This window comes from Scatophagus argus, chromosome 22 (genome assembly GCF_020382885.2).
Source record: "Scatophagus argus isolate fScaArg1 chromosome 22, fScaArg1.pri, whole genome shotgun sequence".
NCBI lineage: Eukaryota > Metazoa > Chordata > Actinopteri > Scatophagidae > Scatophagus > Scatophagus argus.
The window spans coordinates 14,938,214-14,962,878 of NC_058514.1; the positions used below are offsets into that span (position 1 = coordinate 14,938,214).

At 38.9% G+C, this 24,665-nt stretch overlaps 1 long non-coding RNA gene across 3 annotated transcripts; it reads left to right on the forward strand.

Moving 5' to 3' along the window:
- The first annotated feature begins 1,177 nt into the window (after window positions 1-1,177).
- Window positions 1,178-13,842, forward strand: LOC124053760. 3 transcript variants are annotated; one of them, XR_006842220.1, is made up of 4 exons: window positions 1,178-1,520; window positions 1,612-1,775; window positions 8,683-8,796; window positions 13,433-13,842. It is a non-coding gene; the product is annotated as an uncharacterized LOC124053760 (long non-coding RNA). The 3 variants fall into 3 exon arrangements; XR_006842219.1 differs by having other exon boundaries at window positions 13,436-13,842; XR_006842221.1 differs by lacking the exons at window positions 8,683-8,796; window positions 13,433-13,842 and adding an exon at window positions 2,992-3,193 and having other exon boundaries at window positions 1,179-1,520.
- Window positions 13,843-24,665: the final 10,823 nt, after the last annotated feature.

Sequence of the window (24,665 nt, forward strand, 5' to 3'; positions counted from 1 at the left end):
TGGATATGAAAAGGATTATGTAAGAGAAATTTAGATGAAAGTAGGTTTCGTATTAAAATTCACTACTGACAAACATAATTGCGGGTCTCCGATCAAGTACAACAGGGAATGATAAATGATTAAACAGCAGCGGCAGGATAAAACACACATATAAACCAATGTGGAAAACCTGAGAGAATGTGCAGCTTGTTCTCACCTAATGTGTGTGTGTGTGTGTTAAATGTTGAAAATAGTGCAGTCACTTCAACTCAAACAGTGTGAGGAAACTATTTCCTTAAACCAATCACTGATCAAATCAAACAAAGCTTAATTTGTTCATCCTATTTATTTAACAGAAATGTTGCCAAGTTTCAAGAAACCATATTTATGTGTACTCTTTCCGTGATATACCTCACACAAACCATCATGTTAAATTTAAATTTTAAAAGCTGCTTTTATTGCTAATAAATAAATAAATAAACTACAATGACAGCAGACGCCTTTGCTAGCTCAGCTATGTGTCATATTATTATAACATTGCCTCCTCCCCAAATTGTTCCACTTTCTATTGCAAACAGCCTTTTAAGCAGGTTCCCGCAAACATCAGTTCTGGAACACATTTTTTAAAGTAAATCGATCTGAAAAACTATGAAACAGAAATAAAAAAATAATAAAAATAAATATTCTATGTAAAGTAGAAGGGGTGGAGGAACCACAGAAAAAACGCAGAGACGCACTGTAGCAGAAACTATGAAATCGAACTAAACCACTTGTGTCCCTGTCAGGTGATCTGCACAGTACCTGTTAAAACACATGAAAATCAGAACTGACAACAACTGAGAGGTCATAGTTCACTTTATATTTATGCTGCAAAAATTCTTCTCACTTTCTGAGCAGTTTTTGGCATGCAAGCAAAAAACAGTTTTCAGACACCGCTGACCTTCAACAACCAAACCTGCTGACGTTTTTCCTTCCCTTAAACTTTTTCAAGGCCTGTAACTTAAGTTTAGGAGAAGTATCTCATGGCAGAAATATTCATTTTCTTTTGTTGTATGTATCTTTTAAGGTTTGCTATGTTTGCATTTTTTGATATGTTTTAAGTGTCTTGTTTAATTTTATTATTGTTATGTTGGTTTTATTGCATGTTTTTGGGTTGAAATGGTTTTATGTTTTTGTTAACTTCCAGCCACTGAGGTGACTCAATAACACAAATGACCTGCCTCTGTTTGAGCTCAGCCCCTGTGACAGACACTGCCCTCAACCTATCAGAGGTGAGCACGCAGCCCCACCCAACCAATGGGAAGCTAGCTGGATGAACTACAAGGTGCAAAAACACAGAACAAAAAAGGCAGAGAGACACACACAGAAAGAGGAGTCTTGAGAAGGTAAAGATAAGACAGCAACACACTGGCGTGGGGAAAGAAGTAAGAGCGACAGGGCCAGAGCCACAGACGAAGGTGACCAGGACCTCACCAAATGACGAGACGCTAGCCAGCAGGAAGATAAGCCGGAGTGCTGTGATGAGCAGCAGGAACTCACAGGTAGGCCATGTGAGTATCCTTAGGGAATTAGTAACAATCTGAAAGTCACAGAGATACGCCAGTGCTGGCTGTGTGTTTTTTCTGCCTTCAGGGGCCATAGCCGTGTGTGTGGACATGCCTCCTTGTATCTGGAAAGAGAGGGAGAGATTGTGGATTCATCACATTGTGCCAAGATGTCAAGAGCAGCCAAGAACCTTCAACTTATGATTCCTTACGATAAAGCATTGTGATTCTGCTTTGAGTATTTTTGCAGGGGTAAGTTACATTATGCATCCTGCAACTCATGTGATCCACACTAAAGGAAAAACATTCAACGTGAACGTTATTTAATTACTTAAATAACAAAATTATGTTACTTTATATTGTCATATTTATGTCTTCTGATATGACAAGTGTTTACTATTCAGCAATCCATTCTGAAAGAGGACTGACAGTACTAAATGTAATTTAATTCTTCTGGTTTACATTTCAATTGATTAGTTGACCTGTAGAGTAGATTTGGCAACAAGCAAAGGGATTGTTTCTGTGCAGAGGTTGTCTGTTTCTTGTGTCAGTGAGTGGGTACAAATAGGGACATCAGCTCTGGGTTCCCTGCTTTTACTTGGACATGTGTCTGAGATTCAGCAGGACAGAAGATGACACCACACATCACCATCACTTGTGCTCAGTGGCTTGTCCTCAGCTCTCTTCTGTCTAGTCTTGTGTCTGGAGAAAAAGCCTTTGTGCCTTTTTCTGTGGCTTTTTGAACATCTTACTGACTATTTTTCCAAAGAAAAACTGTGAAGGAAACTGTGAAAATCAAGAGTATTGCACTTTTTGTAGTGGGGATTTGGTATTTGGTGCTGCCACAAACATTAAATGTGCACATTGTAAGCTATGTAAGAATGTTAATATGAATAGTCTGTCGTTCTGTCAGATGTCTGTGTGTTTTGTTGCAAAGCTATAGACTGAAGTTAGCATGCTAACCAGCTAGCCCCAGCTGGCCCTCATGGTCCAATGGCTCCCATAATTTCAACTGGAAGATCTATATAAGATTTTTGTCCATAGACATCTATGATAGATCAGTAATGACAGATCAAAATAATCATCTGTGCAGATGACACTGGTACGTGCTCATGGGATTATTATTATCATTGCAAAATACAAAATATGGATTGTAAAGAACAATCACAGCAGTGAGTGTTATCCTCAAGAGAGAGGACACACACTAACAGCATGTATGTGTGTGTTTTCTGGAGATAACATATGTGCTGGGGGGTGCAGTGTCAGATAGTTGTGCGATATGTGCGTGTGTGTTAGATGTGTTGCCTGTTGACAATTCCTCCTGGATTTTCATCCTTTTTCAAGGTCATCCAATGACACTAAAGGATCTCTCGCTCTCATTTTGCCCCTTTTGTGTTTGCCCCTGTATTATGAAACTGCGAGCGAAACTATGAGTTTTTATTTTATTATACTAATGTCCTCCTCACAGACACAGCTGTTTCTGGATTTATGGCCTCTAGGAGGCAGAAGAACTCCAGAACAAGCTGACAGAGACAAAGACCTGACATACTGATTAAAAAAAAAAAAATGCTTTCTGATACAATTCATCACATGGTAGCATTCACATATAATACTTTACAGATAAAAATCAAGCTTCACCAATATTATTATTTAATATTGGTGACAATATTAAATATGTGTACATGCACCGATGTCTGTTGTTTGTTGTTATTGCCTATTTCCATATGAATTACCACAAATTCAATTTGCTTTAGCTATTGTTTCAAGTACGTGCTGCTTTTTCGAATGGCTGTGCACAACTCATCTCACTAACCGGAGCAAAGTGGAAAGCTGCATGCCCCGATCACGACCCAAACACCTCACACATAGCATCAGTGTCTCCATGGTCTGAGTCATCAAAAACAGCAATTATACTGTGTCTCTTCCTCAGTCACTTGCCATTATTTGGCACAATACTGCACACAGTGTGGACTCATTGTTTAGTGGCTGTACTCCCTCCCACTCGTGTACCCCTGTGTTTCATCTCACCCCACGTCTGCTCATTCTCGATTTTGCTCTTCCAGTCGCACTCATCATGGTCTTTTCAGTCATTCACCTAATGTCTCTATCCATGTCCCTTCCCATCCTCCTCCATCACCATCATCAGCGTTGATTTCTTCTCCTCGTCTATGGCCCTGTTTTTCTCCCTTCAGCTGTTGCAGCTTTGACCTTGATAAAAATCAGCAGTCATCACAGGCAGAGGCCTATCAAAATGTAAATGATGACAGGTAGAGGCAGGAAACTGGGAGAGGGTGCATTGTGTGCCCGATGAGCCTTGGCTCCAGGGACCAATCAAATTGATCTGGTAAGAAAGCTGCAAGGGTTTCCCAGAAGGCCCATGGTCGACCTGTCTGATGATGACACTGCTATGTGCCTGTTCTGCCTGTGGCAGGAGGCGGTTACCACCAGCACACGCAGCAGGTCACACTGGGGGGATATAATGGAGATAATGGGTGGTTTTGTAGCAGTGATACTGTCATCAATGGTGGATTGGTTTTTTTTTTTGGTTTTTTTTTAATCATTCCTCGCTGCCATGCTGAAATAATAACATGTTTCTGTGGTACTTGAAACGGATCTGTGACCTTTTCCACTGCTTATTTCAGCCATCTGTGTCTTAGGGGTTTCATGTTACCAAAGAAATCAAGTCCAAATCCAAAGAATTAACTTTCACAGTATTACATCTTTTACATTCTCTAAAATAGTTTGGCCTCTTTGGCGAAGCTACATCCATCTGTGACATATTGGCACTACATATACAGTGTATATGTACTGAACAAAAATAGCCAGAACAGAAAGGGTAGCTAAGTCTGTCAGATTTGGGCTGAGACATTGCCTGTGCATATCTGAAGAAGTCAACTGAGGAGCATAATCTTTTCGTGTCGTGTCCTCTTCCACCAGAATAACCCGTCTTCGTCAGAATAGGAGATACTTTCTCAGGATTAAAATTCAGATTCGTGACAAATTTATTCAGCAACCACCTTATCTGTCTGACCTTTGTTGACCTCTAACAGCGATCAGTGGAAACAGATGGAATCACAGGGCTGGCTCGTGACTGGGTAGAGTGGGAAAGTAATAATCAGATGAGAAATACCTCAGTCACAGGGAAGGAAAAAGGTTTGTCGCTCTTTGCTTTCAAATAGAGCTATTTCCAGTTTTCTTGTTTCTCTTCCGTCAATATTTTTTTCAAAGAGAAAAACACTTTCTAAAGAGTTTAAACGGGACTGAGATGACTGATCCACTTGTATATTTATCTAACAGCTAGATATGGAAAGTTATTACATGCAGGTAATCTTGGTTGCCCTGCGAGATGGTAGCAATATCAGTTTTGACTTTTCACCAAATCATCTGTTTCATAATAATTTGAAAGCTGCTCTAAAAATGATGGCAAAATGACTTAAAGGTACAATTTAGAAGATATGGCCAGAATATGAACACACACTGTAAAACACACTTCATTCAAAGAAGACATGAATGAAAAAAAATCTCACCAAACATTCTTGGTTTTTCTCACAACAATAACCTCTGGTGCGGTAGAAATAAATCCTCAACTCAATATTCTAGTTCTACATGTGATTTTGTCTGCTGCTGATACTCAACCTTCTGTTGCTTCTCTGCCACTTGGCCTCTGTCAAGCACAGGGGATCTGGACAACACACCGAGTGGGGTTTTAAGAGGTTTATCAGAAGTTCAATGCTAATTTAGCCCTCAAATGTAATCCATGGTTATTAGAAATGCTCTTATTTTGTATTCTGAAAAATGTGGTTTTAATCAGTTAATGTCATAAAAAGGGGTAAAACATCATGATTGACAGCCAAGTGCTGCTCACAATTAGGTCAGATGAGGGTATGTATCCAGGATATTTTGGCTTTGTTTTTGTACAGTGAAAGGGAGTGAAGATACTTCATCCATCTCTATTTAAATCAGTGGTTCTGAGGCAGTGGCAGGTGTTAAGATTAACTATAAATAAATGGTCGCTGTTGTTGCTGAAGGTTTTGTTTCCTTATGTAGGCCAAGTAGAGGCAGTATTAAAATGAGACTATTTCATAACCAGTACAAAGTTCCTTGTGATATGTTCATATATTTGTTTTATTTTATTTAGAGCCAACACAGAGAACATTTGTCATGATTTCTTCAAGAGAAAGTGCCAAATGTCACGCATTTTTTTTTTTTTTTGGATTTTTGTAAATAGGTCTGCAGTTGCTAAAAAGAGAGGAAAATTGGGTATATTTCATATATACTCCACCTGTAACTAAATACCACCATACCAGTCACATCCATTGGCCCCATTTGTCTTTATAGTGCACACAAACTGCCTGTAGATGCATACATACAGTTAAAAACACTTTTATCCCCTCAGGTTATAGCAGTGTTCATAATGTACTGTGCATTGTGGCTTTAATTTTAGTAGCTGCTATTACTCTGAAGAACAAACACACATACACACATGCACACACGCACACACACACACACACACACACACACACACACACACCACAAATGCCACCATGCTTGCATCACACAAGCTTTTGTTTTATTATTCAATCTAGCTCTATTACCGCATGTCTCCTGCTGTGGAAGTCATCTGAAGGTCTTCTTTAAATCTTTCTACTTCATTACCTGAAGCTTCCATGTGACAACCAAGCCCAATGGATCATTATTATCCCTAACAGTTCGCTTCACAACATTTAGCAGCCACTGTGTTCCAGTGGCTGCCCCTGCTATTACTCCTCTCGCTGTCCATATTATAGCTTTAGCATAATGACTTACACCAACTATTAAGCTTAGGAACACAGCAGGACATCTGCAGGGGTTCATATCAACATGCACGTTGTTGTTTCTCATCCTTTATACAATGAATCTATAGATCTGATAGATTTTTTGTATGCTCTGGTTGTATTGAAGATGAATTACCTCTTTTGCAAGTGAGCTATGGTGAAACATTTGAACATTTGATGGGAACAGGGTTATATGAGGAGGAGCATTCAGAACCCAGACTCTAACTAGAGTCTTTATAAGTGCACAGATTGTCACAAAGAATTAAAAAAAAAAATGATTTCAATAAAATTTAAGAAAACAATAGATCATAAAGGAGTGACACAAAATTGAAAAAGAAAGGACAAGCTGCAGCCACGTAACACCTCACTTTACGTTTCTTTTCATTTCAAGTTTCTGTTTTATGTTGTGACAATGCTGTGCTTAAACTGTGGGTTGGTTTAGGCACAAACAACTGTTCAAAATATCTACTTTTGCTGGTACAAAGATGGCTTCAAAAGGTCCCAAAGGTCACTCAAATAACCAATTTGCAAATAAAGCGGTCTCAAACAGCGGTCTCTTGCTAGCGTTCTCACCCAGCTGTCACTCCAATGCCAACCTCTCCATCACTCGATGAGAAGGTCAACTCACAAACATGTAATTGAAAGCAATATGACAGATATTGCAGAATTTGTGATGTGACATGTATGAAACGTACAAAACTTAAACAGTCTGCGGAAGCATACAGTGGCAACATTTACTTCTAGTTACTGAGCTGAACTTTCTCAGGTTTCGGCTTCCCAGATGTGTGGATTTGATGCTCATCTTTCTCAAACAGCATCAGTGCACTGAATATCTTTGGGGTTTGGACTGTAGATTAAATACTTAAATACTATAAATACTATAGTATTAAATAGTATTTCCATGCTTTGTTGCACTAATGCCTTGTTGCACAGCCGATTTTGGTTTCTTGATTACTGTAACTACTCTGTGTGCCTTTAAATTGCCCCCTGGGGACAAATAAACTGTTTATGAATTTGAATTGAACAGTTAAAATACAACTACCACTTCATTTAAAGGCACAAACAGTGATTGTACACATTAATATCAGACTACCTCTTCTTAAAGTAAATGTCCATGCTGTAGTCTGGTTTGGAAAATGAGAACAAGGAAAAGAAAAAGTAACACAGTCTTCAAACAGCTTAATCAAAGCATTTGCAAATGTCGGTTGATTAATCTTCAGCAGGCCCAATAACTTCTTTAAAATTCACAAAGAGGAACAACTGCAGTTCCCAAAGCTTCAAGTCTCCCTGCAGGCTTACATAAAGCAGGGCTGTCCTGCCCAAAGTAAGTAAAGAACCGCTTTTAACTGAAATGATAATAATTTCTTTGCTGACCACAAATATGATCATATGATCATATTTGTGGTCAGCAAAGAAATTGTTTATTCATTCAAAGATGATTTATCTTTGATTGCTTGGTGATTTTTTCTGGCTTAGAATGAAACATTTTAGTCTCCCAATGCAGTCTGAATTTTTTTTGTCATTTTTGACAATAAACAGTTATCATTTCTTAGCTTATATCTGTTTACAATTTGTTCTGGTGTCTTAGGAGGGTTTGGCTCGTTATTACCACCAAAAGGTATGCCAACAGAGGCTTGAATTTATTTTAAATTATGGTGACAGTAAGTGTGTAGTAAATGCTGGATATATTTTTAAAAATAAAAAAAGAGTTATAATATTTCAGTTCAGTTTTTAATTTAAATTAAGTGCAGTCATATCACAGGTGCTCTCAAAACATTTGATGGAGATTAATGTGATTTAAGAGGGTTCCAGGTTCGAATCCCGGTCTGGGCCCTTCTATGTGGAGTTTGCATGTTCTCCCTGTGCCTGCGTGGGTTTTCTCCGGGTACTCCGGCTTCCTCCCACAATACCAAAAACATGCACATTAGGTTAATTGGCTACTCTACATTGCCCCTAGGTGTGAGTGTGAGAGTGTGTGGTTGTCTGTCTTTGTGTGTCGGCCCTGCGATTGACTGGCGACCAGTCCAGGGTGAACCCCGCCTCTCGCCCGTAGTCAGCTGGGATAGGCTCCAGCTCCCCCGCGACCCTGACGGATAAGCGGTATAGAAAATGGATGGATGGATGGATGAATGTGATTTATGTTGTATAAATTCATCAAGTGGTAAAACAGGATTCAGTTATTACATTTATTATTCATCTAAATGCATATGTGGACGCTTGCTAGTAATTGTAGTGTTGAGTTGATGACCTTATAATTACTCCAATGCAAACAAAGCAGCAGGTTCCCCTTCCTTGTGTCTTGGTTTGTTCCTGTCTCATTTTGTCTGTTATTTTGGTGTGTCCAGAGCTGGGCGTGGTGATCTGGTTCCCTCTTCCCGGCACTCCACCTGCACACCTGCAGCCACTTACTTTCAGCTCTCCCACTCCATCGCTGCCAGGAGATTGTGACACTCTTCACGGTAATACGATTAATTGATTTTTGTTATTAACTTTTGGATGTAACTTTTGTAGTAATGTCTGCATTTTCTGCCTCGGGTTCACCTGCCTTCCTCCGTTGTTTGTTGGATTTTTCCGACTCTGTGTTGCTCTGACCACATTACCTCTCCTGCCCCTTATGCCCCTCTCCTCCTTCTTGTAGTGATTTATTTGGACGCTTGCGTAAAGCCTCAATAGTTTTTGTGAAAATGGACTTGGATTTTTGCAGCTGCCTTTTTAACTTCATTAAATTCTGGACTTTTACTTACTAGTGTTTCTGTTTGCCGTCAGCTGTTTTGGATTCTTTTCCTGGTTTTGGACCCAGGTAACAAAATAATTATGTGATGGAGCCCCATGCAAAGCCCTCATGCGTACTCTACAAGGCCAAATGTGAAATCATGCAAATCTTTGGATTGAAAAAGTGCTTTTTTTCCTGAATGCAATACATTACTTGAAAAATCCATTAATATACAGCGAACAAATATATGCAGAAGACAGGTTAAAATTGAAAATACAAAGAGCTAAAGACAAGAAGACATGACAACATCATGGAGGAGCCGTTTCATTTGCATTGTGTTTCTTTATTGCGCTGCTCAAAGTCAACACTCATCGGTCATGCAACAGCAAAATAGGAAATGAAAAAAGAGATTACAACTGACTTTTGCAAGGTGCTGAAAGGAGGTAAACAATCTGGAGAGGAGAGAGGAGAGGACTGAGGAGGAGGGAAAGGGAAGCAAGGTCACCTTCCTAACGTGTGCTGATGTTTGTAGGTGGAAGTGTTGTTGCTGTGCTGGATTTTTATAGAGATACACAGGAAATAAGATTCCACAAAATTAGACTAGTTATTGTCTTCTATGACAATATGTTTCTTGCTGGAAATCACTATATTGTGTGCCCACAGACTGATACTGTACATACATAAGTACATATGTTTGCATTAGAGTGAGTGAAAATGCAAATGCAATCATTCTTCCTTGTGCAATTTATACTGTACGTATTGTAATAATTAATTATGGAATCATGAGTTGGACCAGGAAACATGGCCAAAATAATTCATTTGGAGACCCTGGGGCAAAACTTTCTTTTTGGGCCATATTGACCCCCTACTGTACAACAGTTTCTTTATTTCTCCAGACACCTGGACACTGACCAGTATGACATAGTTAAAACAATTACCTTAACTCTATAATACTAATCTGTTCGCTAAAAAATAAATAGTAATCAGAAACAGTTTTGATAACTGATAAAGGGCTCTTAAACTAAAGAGAGTCAGAGGAGGGGCTTCTGGACCTTGATGGGCTGCCATAATAAAGACTGTTTTGGATTCTGTCAGTTGGACATGATCTGTGGTCTCTTTGAGGATGTGTCTCTCACTGATCACTGACTGTGTTAGACTCTGATTCAATCAGTGGCTGCCATGCCTGATGTTTTCAGGAAGAGGCACGAGGACATTACATACAAAAAACACTTTGCAGCTTTATTTTGGAAAAAATAAAGAAAGAAATCGAAACAAATGATAAACAAAGTTCTTGTACAAAACCTTTTAAATAAATGGAATTCGTAGTTTTACAATGACACAATGGCAAGCAGTCATTGTCCTTCAGGGTAGACAGCTGGTAACACCAGGGAGTGCCACCAACTGCCTCCAAACAAGTCTCCCCCTCATCCTCTGCCACATCCTCCTCTGGCTCATCCTCCTGATCCACCATGATGTCACCAGCCCCAGGGCAGATATTATGGCGTTGTGGCAAATGGCCACTCTGAGACTCTGTGAATGACAGTGGAACAAGGCATTCCAAACACACTCTGTGCGATGCCCCACTTGCAAGCCTGAGGAGAAACAACCGTTTCCTACTCCATTTGTTCCCAATCTGTAGCTCCACAAAGCTAATGGCACCTTTGTCAGGATGTTGGTAAGAAACAAGAGAGAGAGAGAGAGAAGGGACTCAGGTATCGTTGCAGCCAGAAAGAGGTTTTATTCTCAGAAGATCAGCAAATAGTTCAAACTTATCTTTACTATACACTTTCCTATTTGCACAGACATATTGTGTAATGATCTGGTAATGTCTTTGAAGTCAAAATGCATATTCTTGAGGGCTCTACTGTAAAAACAAAGTCGAGGTCTGAAATGCTTCACCGCCTTGATCATAAACTAATGTTCTCAGATAGGTTCTTTCCTCATCCAAGGTCATCATTCTAGAGAAGAACCAGAGACATAAAGATCAGTTGAACTTTTGGTTGTGCAATGTGTGAATAACAATGAGAAGTATGCAGCGCATATCTGGAATAATGAAGAAAAATGTCTGACTTACATAGAAAGAAAATTCCCTCAGCCAACAGGGGTTTGGCTTTTTGTTATGTAGCCAAGCATCGTGTGAGTGACAAAGAGCGCCGGCGTTGTCAGGCATGTAATGATTAATGTCCTTGAGGAGTGAAAACCGCAGATGATCTTTACAAGAAAACTGCACATTGTTCTGACCACAGACAGAAACACACAAAATATTTAGAGTTTGATAACAGAATAACACTGCTGTGGTCACAGTTGAAAGGCAGCGACTCTTGTTTCTTCTGGTCCCAGTGGGTTTTGTAAAAGTGGTCCGCGTTCCAGTGGTCCATGTCCCCCTGGTCAATGTCTTTGTGACTCCAGTCCTGGTGGTCTCTGTATCAATGCTGTTGTTGTTACGAGTGATTCTGGTGCTTTCCTGGTTGTAAGCCTCATCCCAACAGTCATCCCAGTGTTGGTGGTTGGTGATAGACTGCCTGCTTTAAGGTTTATATTATGGTGATCCCATCCCTCATCCAAAAACATCCTAATGCTCTCCACTTTTAAGGGTGTTTGATTGGTTCTCTTATTTGAATTTGTACCGCCTCTCATGTGCCAATAAAATCACTGTACATTGCTTAGACTGATTTGATTAGTTGACTGATATTTGTGTATGACCAAGACCTAATTTAGCTTTATATTGTGTCAGTGTCCTACCAATGGGATGTATATATTCTATCGTACTGCACAGTTCAAAATATTTGTAGGAAAAGAAATCAAATTCAATAACTTATGTTACTTTAATTAAGTATTTTTAAAAATTAGTTGGGTAATTAGTAAGCTATAGTAATCTATAGCCAACAGCATTTCAAATGTAACCTCCCCATCACTGATTATCTATAGGGTTGAAGTTAATGGTTTTCATTATGTTAGTTTTTATTATTTCATTATTTCATTATTGTTATTTCCCTGATTACTTCTTTGTTCTATAAAATGCCACAAAACAGTAAAAAAATCACCATCACATTTCATACAAAGTGCTGTCTTCATACTGTATGTCTCGTTTTGAATATTTAACACTTAAAAGCTCAAAGATACTCATTTTACAATATTATCACATAGAGAAAACCAGCAAATCCTCAGAAATTGGAACACAGTAAGTTCCTCAAGAATCATATTGTTTTAAGAGAGTAGCAAAGCTTTGTGTGTATCTGGTCTGCTATGTGTGAAGTTTGCACATTCTGACCAAATGTTTGTCTTTTATAAGTACCAGTTAATGTGTAGGAAATGGAAATGCATTGTTTGTATATAAGGCCCCCATTTATTTTAAATTACTACTTGCAGAAATAATATACATACAACCCACTGATGTATGTAGACTTGTATGCAGTCTTTGCTGTGTACCCAGTAAAACATACATTAACACAGACAGCAAGTTAATTATAGTGACAGAACAAAACTAATTGCGTGTGTAACTAAGAGAAAATATAAAACCAGGGCCACATTAACTGGCCACTTCTGCTCACTATAGTGTTTGCTGGAGTTAAATATAGTTAGCATTAGCTCAGTTAGCCTTGGGGCTAGTGGCCCTGTAGTTGAATGGACTGACCTGACCTGCGACCTATAATTATGGGGGAGTCACAGCAGCTTGGTTTAGCTTGCTCCTCATAACCATGGCCAGGACCTGACAAAGCCTCTGAGACCACCTGAGCTAAAACCACAGGCACTATTATACAGGCTATTATACAAAGTATCACCTCAAGACTAACTAACTAACTAACCCAAGTACACATCTCTGCAACACAATACGTAAGTGTTTAAAGCTACAATTCTGGCTATATCTTGCAAAATGGCACCTTTTATGATGCATATTTTGAAATTGATGAAATTAGTGCAAATCAACTGAAACTGACTTAATAATCCTGTCTTGTCAGATATTAGATTATAACTGATGCTGGAAGTGTTTGAGACAGACCTAACAAAAGCAGACACATTTTAGAAAGTACAGATAAGAAACGCTTACAGCAATAAAGTGATGCACAGGGTCAAACCTATTTGGATGTTTCCTAGCAACAGGATGGTCCTGTATGACAAAGTTGAGAGAACCCTTTCGCACTGTTAACTTTCAGAGTTGTTCATAAGCTATGTAACGATTTTTGTTAAGAAAATTACAAGTTATCAGCTTAACAAACCTAATAAAAAAAATAAATAAATGAAAAAGAGAAAACAAACATGAACTTTTGACCTTTGTTAGGAGTGGGAGTGAAAACAGTTTCTTCTATTAATAAAGTCTCCAGATTGGCAGTGATGCTGATACAAATCCAAGCTGTAATGCTCTTCTCTCCCCTCCAAATCAGCAGAGTCTGAGAGACAGCGAGCAGCTTGTCAACACTGTTCATTTCTGCCTTTGATGTCTCCCGGATGATCGGCTGCGAGCTTGTCGACTGTGACGACTCCGTCTCTGCTAAACTCCAAATGACTCCAGCTATCACAGAGCTCTATTCACCAATCATCATCAGCTGCTCCTGTACGCCATCAGCCCCTCATTCACACTCAGGATGTCTGAAAAACTAATAATGAAAAGGCAGAAAATACAAGAGATGTCCATGACACCTTGAAGAAAGTGACATTTACTGGGACTGATGTACAAATGAAAACAGGCTGCAGTTCTTTGGAATAGAAACTCGAAATCAAACTCTGGTGACCTTGACTTGACCTCAAGCACAGAGCTTTGCTACTAACCATGAGGACATCTTGTGTGTGTGTGTATATATACAGTATATATATATATATATGGTTTAATCAAATCCAATACTAGATTAGAAAAAAAACACAGATTGAATTCTCCATATTTCTGCAATGTCCATTTAGTTCTTAATTTAACACTTCACCAAAACCAAAGTGTCCCCATATGGGCAGAGAGGGACTTCAGCCAGGAACCTGTTGATGAGTGGCTCACATTGTCTGTAACCTCACCCGAGACAAACAGGGACAAGTCGGTCAAATTCTCTCCTGTCACTTTTCAAGATGTTCTGCAGTGCCTGCTCTCACTTATTTGATTCAGACTGATGGTTTAACAACCAGTCAGCGATATAACGAAAATTAAAGAAGGTCTTCATTTGAAGTGTGAAATAGTCCTGACAGTTAAAGCAGTATTTTGACTACACCGTTTAACACCTGCTTAGAATAAATCCATTATTAGAGACAACTTGGTTCCAACCATCTAAGCTGTTTTGCAGTAGAGCAGCCATTCGAAACCCGTGGGTGACTGGAGGGCTTCAGAGGCAGTGGTACTGCCAAATTGTTTGATTAAAACATTTCATTGCATTTTTTTAAAAAATACAAAGCTAGTTATTTTTATATCTAAATGTGCCCTTTATTCAGATCATCTAAATGGAAAATATCAAAGTAAGATGCATATTTTGAATGACCAGTTATGTTTGAATATCATCATACCAGTAAGTACACAACAGGTATAGATAAGGTGTCTTTCCAGTTGACTAGTTATATTCCCTCCAATGCAGTGACACAAAATGGATCAGGTTTTGAAACAAAAAAGTGAGTGGGTGACAACCCTACGTCAGTAAAAGCTGCAAGGAAATATGACCCTGATTACATTAAATTTGGATTCATACTAGCAGGCACTGGTGCTGAGCCAAAAGTGTTGCCAAAAGCCCACAGTGTTAAATTTGGCAAAATCATTTTTTCCTCCCTTTTTTTCCCTCATGTTTTTGTCTGAGAAAAAATGATGTAGGGAGTATTATTTTTTTCTATTTTTAATTTGTGTTTTATCTGTGCCACAGCATTCCATTTGTTCCACATTTATCTTCAAAAAAATATTGTTTCGAATACTGCTGAACTTGACCAGAGCACACATTGTTCAGTGTAAGATTTTACCAGGGCTGAAAGAAGAAATTTTTATGCATTTGAACTCTGAGTGTGAAAATTTCTGCACAAAATTCATACATTGAAATTAAGTAATTTTCGGTGGCGTGGCCAGAATGGGACCAGTTGTTAAAAATTGTTGTTATATGAACCTAATACATCTAACAAGAAAATAAGAGCCTACTGTATGCACTACAACAAATAACTCCACATTAAGCTGCTTTAAATTCAGACACTGGTGGAATAGCCCTTTTCTCCATTTTTATTTCTCTCACATAACACACCCATGCAAAGTGCAAAATATATCAACCCTACCGTCCTTATAACAAGTCCTAACAGAGTTTATGAAATTGCCTGCTCAGCTTATGAAGCCATGATGGATGTCTCTCAAGAAGAAGAAGATTTATTTCAATGGAGCTAATCTCATCAAGGTTAAATGAGCAGATGAATGGATGCAGAGGTTTATGCAGCACCTTAATGCTTCTGATATGTATGTTTATGTTTTTTGGTGTCAGGAAAAGCTCACAACTAAATAACTAATTTCAAGCGTTATTAGTATTATTAGACAGCAAAATCAACCGTGTGTTAAAAATAATGGTAGCAACAGGATTAAAAGGAGGCATCTTGTACCCTAAGGAATCAGGGCATATTACTGAGGACATTAACTGACAAAGTAAGAGGATGCAAACACAGCAGTTTTAACATTAATCAGGGAGAATACTCATGCATATGTGTTTCTTGTAACCATGGTTACCAAATGATCACATGGCATCAAAACAGTAAGAAGTTCACATGGTTGTATACCTAAATGAATGTAATGAGCTGCTCTTCCACCTTCAGCTTGGCTCACCTTTCAACTTTTATGATATCCTTCGACAGGAAGGGTGGCGCAAGGCCTGTGCACTTGTTGAGTTCATAAAAATTGAAATTTTCACATCACTTTCAGGCTTGAGTACGCTTGTCTCGTGGTCCCAATGGAAATAATGAATCTGTAAGCAAAATATGCCAACAGCCCTTCATACATCTGAAAATTACACCTGTCAGTGATGGAGAACAATGATTCATAAGTGCCTGGAATCTCCATTTAAACGCTGTTGTTGAATGACACTCTGAAATATCATAAGCCTGCATATTATCTTCTCAGTGCAATTAAATAGACTGCATGGTGCATCACTGTTAAGTTATCAAGTGCTCCGTGCAGCTGTAATGTGTGCAAAGCTGCTGGCAGATGGGATAGACAAGATGGAGAGGACTTTGATGCCGTTGTGTGAGATTTCCAGGTACATGATGTACAAGAAGCAAGATCCTGTGTATGTGTGTGTGTGTGTGTGTGTGTGTGTGTGTGTGTGTGTACACATGTATATACCAAGGTCTTTGTCCCTTTTGTTTAAATCAAAGGTGGAGTCAGACACATGCAACTGCAACTGGAATGAGAATAAGTGTGAATAAGGCTTTGTTCACACCTTATTCATAGCTATTCCCAGTTATAATCCCCACGTGGTAACAATTCATCCTGACAGCAGCGTTCTAAAGGCGAGTAACAATAACAGAAGACATTGTATCTGTTTCTGGGGCTCAGCCTCTTCTTTCTGTCACCAGTACATGCCAGTTAGCAAAACTGATATGTCTCACCGAAAGCCAATCAAACCACTGCCTGTCTTTCTTCCCATTCATCTGTATCATCGTCCTCCATAGAGCCAAAGTTACGTCACCTGTCCTGTCTGAATGAAGATTTACTTATTGTCATGACAACGGCAAACAAATTGCTTTCTGAGTGTTAAAAATACAAGTCGCATGTGGGTCACTTGCTCCAGCATGAGGATTTCCCAGATGTGGCCCAGATCAACACACAGAAACATCGGATGTGTGTCAAGAGTGATGTCAAAAAATGAAATCTGGGACATTTTGAGGTTGCCTGTTGATCTGAGGAGGAGTAAAAACACGTTACAGGCTCATAAAAAGGCACCCAAGAAGTTTACAACTGAAGCCATCAGACAAGCAGACCAAATACTAAAGCTGCATGGAAATGTGTGTGTGTGTGTGTGTGTGTGTGTGTGTGTGTACTCTACTGCAACTAAGAAATTTGTGTCCTCTTACTGTTATTTTCTATGTGGACATAAATAGATTAAAATGAATGTGTTGATTAGCCTGTTGTTTAGCCAAAGTCAAATTTGTTCACCTCTTTGTCGCCACCTCGATTATCCATAACCACACACACAAGACAGTGAAGGGAGGAATGCCTCGGTTCACACCACCAGAAACTGGGGGCCAATTGCGGCGACCAGTTACCATGCCGACGGAAGGCGGTCCCTTTCTATAAAAAGCCAGTAGTGTGTTATTTTACATAATTCCAGTCACTTTGGATTTTCCACTCTGCTCCTCTAGACTAAGGGAGCTATATTACTGAAGCAGGTTTGAGGAGGCACGTCCAATCGCTGTGCCGCAGTGCCAGCAGCTCCACACCATCAGTTTAGACCTGCACCTCAACACGACGCAGGCATGTCATCACCAGATCCTGGGTGTTTTTATCTTGATGTCATTGGTGGGTTATAACAGCAGACACAACCATAACCATGTCTGAACCTTGGCTTTGGAACTGTGGATCATGAAAGTGTGTTGCGGAAATCCCTCCACTCTCCAGTTTGTGATTGATTTTTATCTTGCAAATGGGTTCTATATTCATGTTTTGACTGGAGCTCAATAAATTATTTAATTTAATCATGTTGTTGTGGAAATTGTGTAAGTCGGTATGGAAGTTGCTGTCATTCTGACATGCTCATGATATGCTAACATGCTGATGTTCAGCAGATGTACCATGTTCACTATCTTAGCCTAGGGTGCTGGTATGTTAACAGTTGCTAATTCTTTTTTAACTTAAGTTTATTTCATTTACACATCACCCAGAGAGTCACTGTACACCTTACAAGTCGGTAAAGAAAAATATCTATGTAACATATAACAACATGTAACATATTCCTTTAATTTATATTAAGACTTTCAGTGATGCATAATTAGGGCTGTGGCCACTTTTTTTGTTTTAGCTCTGAGCTGTCTGCTGACTGAGTCACTAAACTTGATCTCTCTGTCATGTTTCGGTGTCTTTTGGATAGATTTTTTTTTATGCAAATATCATACAAATACTGTGGCTTGCTGTGCAATTTATTATACTAACAGACTTGAGTGGAAGGACAGATGTTTGGATTAATGAGTGACCCTCTTCAGTGGTAGACAGCTGCTGCGAGCTGGCAGTCTCTGGAGAGCAGGGCTGCGGACAATACCCTGCAGTGCTACTAGAGGAATAAACACCTGGAGTGAAGAGGAACACAGAGGAAGATCGATTTAAAAATAGATTCATCTTCATTCTTGCCTGTTAGCCAGTAGAGCTGCCAAAATCCACTGCAATGTACTACCATGCTATATAAAGGGGAAATGCACTTTATTTTATAAATGTTAGAGAGGAAATGGGAAAAAGAGAGGGCACTGAAAGGTAACAGAAAGAACAGGAGTCTCTGGTGAGAGAGCTGACTCCAGTCAGAGGCTAAACTGAACACAAACTCACAGAGACAAACAGAGTTGTGCTGTAGCTTGCTAGCTTGAAGCTAATATACAGTAAGGTGTCCTGGCACAAATTGATACTTTTGTTAACTACAAATAAACCCATCCTCAAAGTGGCACAGGTAGCAGGGAGTCAGACAAAGCCAAGATAGAAACAGATGGAGCCACCCATATTGAGCTTCAGATACATCTCTTCAGAAACGTATGGGTGACGTTACAGAGGCTCCGTTCACTATTTGTTATTCTGTCTGTGCGGTTCTCCAAAATCGGTAGGCTCCATCAATTCTAAACCAGTAAGGAATAAGTTCAATTCAACCCTGCCACTGGTGTCGATATTTTACTCTGGACTGCCCTGCGTTGTCGTACCTTGAGACACACAACTGGCATGAACAAAAGTACACCAGCTGCAAATGAACCTGTTAGTTAAGCCACAAATCAGCCAGAATGAAAGCACTCAATTTATGTCATTAAACCTGAAGAAATCATTTGTGTGTCAGATTAAATATCAAACTCTTAATAACAGTCTTGCAAGGATTGAACAGACAGCAGCTTCTTAATCACATAACGATGAAATTATTCTTAAATTCACCATGTAAGCACGCTTGAAATGCAAGTCTGACTTGCAGTTGACTTCTTTTGGTTTTACCTAAATGTCAAACTGCGGCTTAGTAGAGCACAATTATCGGACAAGAGAACCCTTATAGAAAGTGTTTGTGCCACTGTCTGATTAAAAGCTCTCATACAATCACACACAATTTTGCTTTAAGCAGCACTACACTTACCTAACAGCTGTCTTCAGCTTCACTTCACCTTAAAGCCTTGAGCACAGGTGACAGAAATCCAGAATATTCTGGCAATCCCTCCATCACACGCACATTTTGTTTCAAATAAAATCAGAATATGAGGACATTTTGTAATTATTTTAATGGCTTCAGGATTATGCATCTAACCTGAAAAAAGTTGCCCATGTCCAGAAAGATGTAGAGGGGTTGTGTGTTTCTAATTACTTGACCTTTGAATTTAAAACACAAATGAATATGTGCATGGAATGACAATGTGTACATACAAAATGTTAGTTGCTCATAGCTTTTCATTCATCCCTATAATCATTTTGTTATGATTTTAGAATTAAAAAACCCTCTGCATTTTTCATTTATTTATAGTTTTTTAACAGTTATGGTATATATCCTGCTTGTTTGATCTACAGAGCAGACGCTCACACTTTCTCATTTCAACGTTCCCTCTTGCCTCAGGACGTGTTTTGATGCAAATTTATGAATATGTTGATATAAAGCACATCGTTAGGTATTTGGAATGCTTTAATATGTGGAGTGTAGCACAAACTACTGAGGGAAGAGGGAAGTGCCCACATGGCCACTGAAGAGGTTAATTTCTACTGACCTTGTTCACAAACTGTTTGCACATGAACCACATGATTGTTTCATGCTAACCTAAAATTGCATGCACATTTTATTCAATATTATTCTAGCAGTGTATTGGATGGTGAATAGTTTTGTTTTTTATAAAGCAGCCTGTATTATGGAAGTATGCAAATGTAATCACGGTGAACGGATTGGTTATGAGCAAATTAGCAATTATGTGATGGTTGTACAAATGTGATTCCACCCTAACGGTGCAATAACAATCTCTGACCAAACACAATGCATTCTCCTTTGGCCACTGACATTCAAGCAATGCTGGCTGTCCAGGCACCAGCTGTTTATCCCTGATGGACAAAAGCACCTTCCCTTCCGTGTGTTACGAAGATGAAGTATTTACAGGGAATGATGATGTTTTTTCCAAGAAGCAGTTCCTCAAGGAGCACCACTGTACTTACATAACATCATTTTATTACTCATAATGAGATTGTGTGAGACTTTTTATAAAGTACCTGCATTAGGCCCAAACACATTTTTCTCTAGATTGGAAAAATTGCATTTCTGTTTTTTGCATGATATGTTTCTATTGGCCTCATCTGCTGGCATCACTCTGTTGGCCTGAGACCTTCAGCCAAGACACAGCTGACTGTAAAGGGGCCTGTATAACAGTCCACACCTTCAAGTCACGGTGCTATGGCCAAAAAACAATGGATTGCTCCTTCAGGGTTGGAGGTAAGATGTTGTCTCAAGGAAAATGGACCGGCAGATGGTGCATCATCAGTGTCACTGTACAGGAACATTGTAGTGAAGATGACCAGAAAAGCTTTCAAATTACCAGTTGATCTACGCTCCAACCCTCACTTATGGTCATGGGCTCTGGGCAATGAGTTCAGCCTTAAAGATAAAGTGAGGAGCTCCTTCCTGGTAGACTGAAGTTTGAAAGATGTGGACATTTATCAGACAGGGAGGCTCTAATGAAAGACACCATTAGTTCAATGAGGAGAGACAAGTGAGTAAAGTAAAGATAATTGTTTATTACAGCAGATCATGTGATAGTTAAGTCTTGACAGAAACTCTTAGACTTTGTTACTTAGACTACACAGGGAGATATTGTGATCAAGGGACATCTGCACTGAGCAGCAGCAAGATAAATCCTACAGTGGGGTCCAGACAGTGGTGGTGATGGTGGCTAATGAATTTGTAAAGACTGAGCAGTGATGGGGAACTGAAAGGGCATGCATAATATCACGAATCTACTAAAGGTAGAGAGAGAATCATGTTTGAAAAGACAGGAGCAAGATGACCTAACAATGTAGGTGTGTCATTATGCTCCTGGATTGGTTTGACCTGCCAATGAGAACAGCTGAAATCTCATTTGAGAGCATTAGACAATGACAGCAGGATATTATGAGTGTGAGAGGAGCGAATGGACAGGATGATATGAGGAACTACAAGCTTCAGTGTGCAAAAAGAATTGTCTTGCTGAGAAGTTTCACCAGAGCTATTTCAGGATTTTTTTTTTCTCAGATTCTGGCTTTGTAAGAGCAACTGTAAGTTGCTGGAAGGGGAAATAAAGTTTGCTCACATCATCAGGAGAACTTTGACCTACACGCTCCAGCCATATAAGATTTCAACCTAGTCCTGCTCATTTGTCTCCCACGGGCACCTGAAAATCATTTAAGTGCAATTTTAGTTGTTGATGTCCTTTCTAAAGATTTGTTCTCCAGTTCTCAGTTTTAGAAATAAGACATGGCCTTAAGTGTACTGGTAGACAGAATTAGCATTGTAACAGGTGGCATTTTCTTTTATTATTCTATTAACTGCTATTTTTATCTGTCAGATGACAGTGATGAACCTACAGAGAATCATCAGCTGTTTGTGCAGCTCCCCTCAGTTTCACAGAGCTTTACAGTGAGTTTCAGCTTAGTGTTTAGCTCTCCTGTCATGATTTAATTTGACTTGTTTGATTAACTCTCACCGCTCTCATCGCTCTATTACGACCGCAGCACGGGTGAAAGACTCCGGACAAATAAACCATTAGAGGACAAAATATCCTGACTTTTGGTTTGCAGTGTGAAGCAAGATCTGAAATTCTTACATGTCCCATATTTCCCCAAGTCTCAGGCTGAGAATTGGGGGTTTCAGTTGACAAACAGTTAACAGTATGATGAAACCAGTATTTACAATGTAATTTAAAAATGTTCTCCCAATTTTGACAAATTTTTAGAGATGAGGATTATGTTTTTAATACTTTAGGCCCTGTACAGAAGGAGTGACAGTTTAACTATTGTAGTGCAGCAGCGCTCTCTCTCTCCACTCCTAGCTCATGCTGTACAGTGCTGTAAAGTAATACAGTGTTCCTACTCACTGTTATGGGCTTTCGGTAATTTTCAGGGGGAGGAAACAAAAGCAATCAGAGGTACTTGTGAATCTGTAGTGGAGACCCAGTGACTAATATAGCAGCTAATCTGGCTTCCTTGTAGACTGATGGGGCTCGCTCTACTGGCTATTTTTAATACAGACCAGGGATTCATTTGTTGAAAAGAACAATATTCTCTGACACTTTGAGCACATCTACTTCTGATTAATCAAAGTCTGTGGTGGTGCTTAAAAGTTCGTTTAACTCAGACGTGTGTTCTTCATCTATTGCACGACCCCACGCGAAAGCCAAGCTGCAGCTGCACTGAAGCTGTAAGGATTTGTGCACACCACAGACATGGAGCTTATTAATCTCATACTGGTGTCAGTCTGCTGGCAGTGATTTAATGAGCCAATTAATGTTAAACAGAGGAGTCGCACAGATTAGAAGCAATTCATGTGAAAAATGAATCCTTAATCGTGTTGAACATGTCGATGTACTCTACACTCTCCTCTTCCTCACTGGAATTAAAGCAGAGTAGTTATTTTACTACTAAAGTAAACTCAAGTGACATGAGATGGACTGGATTCAGACTTGAGTCACAAATTTGATGACTTTAGATTCGACTTATAAAATGAAATAAGACTTGCAAGTCGACATGGACTTTAACTCCACTGACTTGTGATTTCACATGGATCGTGAAAAACTTGATTAACAGGTATATTATTTGTAAACTGTGCCACAAATTAGTTCATTTCCTGAAGTAAATAACTAATTAAAACTATTCAATACCAGCAGCAAGTCAACACTTAATTTGTCACAATCCCTAGATCCACGACAGAATCCAATAAAGTTGCAGGAGAGAACCGTGAAGAAGTGACATTACGTTACATTACCATTTTCAAGGTAATTTCAGTCATAGCCTTGTCTTGTAAAATGTCAGAATTTGAATTTTATGTTTAGTTTGTTTCCTGTTATATTTTGTAGACTTTCTCCTCTTGTGTCCTGTTTAACTTTAATTTCCCACCTTTCTCTGTTTTCCCTCCTTTTAGATTGTTTGCCCCGCCCTGATTGTCTTCATCTGTGTCTGGTCCCTGTTGTCTATGTATACCTGCACTCTACTTGTGTGTTCTGTCAGTTTGTCTGACTTTGTCTGTGTTTCCAGTGCTCGGTTTGCTCCCATCTGTGGCCTTTGTGTTCCTTGCCGTTTTGGATAATTTTGCTGTTTGGACTGTTGTTACCTGGACCGCCAGCCGCCTTTTGTTTGCATCTGTTTCCTTTTGAGTAAGTTTTATTCTGTTATTTATTCATCTCTTCATCTCTCTTGTTGAAGTCTGCATATTGGGTTCTACCACATAACAATAAAATCAATAAATTATCAAAAATGTTACTGCTAATGTTACTGCTGCTCCTAAAAAACATTATTTTAACCTTTTTTCATTTAGTTTAATGTAACCACAGACAATGACAGAGTATTGCTCATGAGTGTTGTTGCTGTTAATTAAAGTTTAGAATAAACTAATAATATAATTCCTCTGCAATTAATCGCTGTAAACAATGGTAGAGGAAGTACCATGATCCCTCAGTAAAAGTAGCCTTTAAATACCATCCTGTAAAAACACTATTATATTTACAATCCTGGACTGAAGATAGCTAAATGGAAAAAATATTAATAATAAAATATTAATTTATAATTTTAAATTAATTTAAATATTAATTAAAAATTACTAGTAACTAAAAGTGTCAGATAAATGTAGTGAAGTAGAAAATACAATATTTCCCCCTGAGATTTAGTGGTATAAAGTGTCATGAAAAGATTAAAGCAAAAAACAACAACCTGAATATTGTACTTAACTAGGCTAGTAAATGTACTGAGATGGCATTTTTTTTTGACATGTGTTAAATGGGCTTACCTCTTAAAGATTTGAAAATCACCAGATGTACAAAAGCATCACAAATGAACCACAACAGCCTTCTTTCTCAGAGTTCATAGACATTCATGTGGGGCAGCCAGCATGACTCATCCACAGCAGAAAGCCATCACCAATGCAATATCGTCTGACTTGGTTACTGATTGCAACTTGCCGCTGTCTACTGTGGGAAACAAAACTTTTCAGCACACTGACAGTAATAGACAGTAAGTACAGACCAGTGTATTGTAGAACTTTGACATCATCCTCTATCTTCATTTTTTTCACTCTTAACAGAAACAGGAAAAAATGAAAATTCAATTGAGCTGGCATGCGGACATCTGGTCTGATTGTCAGATCCTTACTGTCACTGTGTACTTAATAGTAAAAAAAATGTAAAGAGGATACAGCTAAGGTGCAATCGGTTCGCTTTCAAAATATCCTCACATTCAGCAAAATAAAATCTGTAAACAGTTTGATGCCATATATGATGATTTAGAAC